Here is a 1,102-nt window from a genome sequence, read left to right on the forward strand (position 1 = left end):
CACTTCCTGTATGGGAGTGGAATGCAGTGAGGGTAATGGAACGCACGCCTGCGCATTTGTGTTTAACGTCGCGCATGTGCAGAACGGAGAAAAGGCTGCGCTCACTTCCTAATGAAAGGGAGTGAGACGCATCTGGGAAGGGAAGGGAAAAGATTAGGGTTTGGGGATGATGAAAGGGCTTTCTACGGGCAAGGATGGCAAAGGGTGGCAGTGACGGAAAGTCAGGCAGCCTGTCCTGTCCTGTCCTGTCCGTCCGTCTTTTTGTATCATGAATTGGAAAGACTGCAAGGGGGAGGGGAGGTGCTTGTGTCCAAAAGGAGGAGTTATTCAGATTCATTGCAGTGGGCGGCGGCTGCAAAAAGCACCATTCTTCTTGTTTTTGCTCTGCAAAACAGCCTTTTCAAGGGTTGGCTTGGGTGACAAAATGTCTTCTGTAGGCGTGGGTTTGTCTCCCTCTCCCTAAGATGTGTCCGGTATAGGCCAGGGTGCCACTCAAGGCCGTAACCAATTCGGGTTATAGCTTCTCGGCCTTTTGGCTAAGATCAAGTGTAGTTTCGGAGGACGCTACCTTGGTCGGTACTGGAAGGTGCCTGGGATTGCACGTCTGCCGGCCTTGAGGAAGTGTGTGCGCCTTCTGGTGACACATAGCCCTCTTGTGCCTGGACGGTTCCCAGGCAACGGGAGGCGATCACCTTTGTTATTTTGAAGTCCTACTGATAAACAGAAAAAAAAAAAAATTAAATCTGTTCTTATCAGTTTAATATCTGATACGTCCCCTCTCTGGGGACCATATATTAAATGGATTTTTAGAACAAGGAGATGGAAAAAATCTTGCTCTGTCCACTCCACGCATTGACCTGGTATTGCAGTACCTCCAGGACCGGTGCACCCCTTCTTAACCCAGTTTCCAAAAGCAGAACTCAATTCACCTGATTCAAATGAGCCCCATTAGTGAATTGAAAGAAAGCAAAAACTTTATATGCACCTCAATTTGGCCAATTCACTTTTCACACTTTCACCCTTTTTTTTATCTTTCACACCTTTTACTTGCTTTATTGATGCAAAAAGCTGTGCCAAATAGCAAACTCATCTCCACTCAACT

The 1,102-nt window shown here is 47.2% G+C and overlaps 1 pseudogene; it reads left to right on the top strand.

Moving 5' to 3' along the window:
* The first annotated feature begins 687 nt into the window (after positions 1-687).
* On the top strand, positions 688-894 carry LOC142260529 (U2 spliceosomal RNA; annotated as a pseudogene).
* The last annotated feature ends 208 nt before the right edge of the window (positions 895-1,102 follow it).

The sequence above is a fragment of the Anomaloglossus baeobatrachus genome, unplaced genomic scaffold, assembly GCF_048569485.1.
Source record: "Anomaloglossus baeobatrachus isolate aAnoBae1 unplaced genomic scaffold, aAnoBae1.hap1 Scaffold_123, whole genome shotgun sequence".
Classification (NCBI taxonomy): domain Eukaryota; kingdom Metazoa; phylum Chordata; class Amphibia; order Anura; family Aromobatidae; genus Anomaloglossus; species Anomaloglossus baeobatrachus.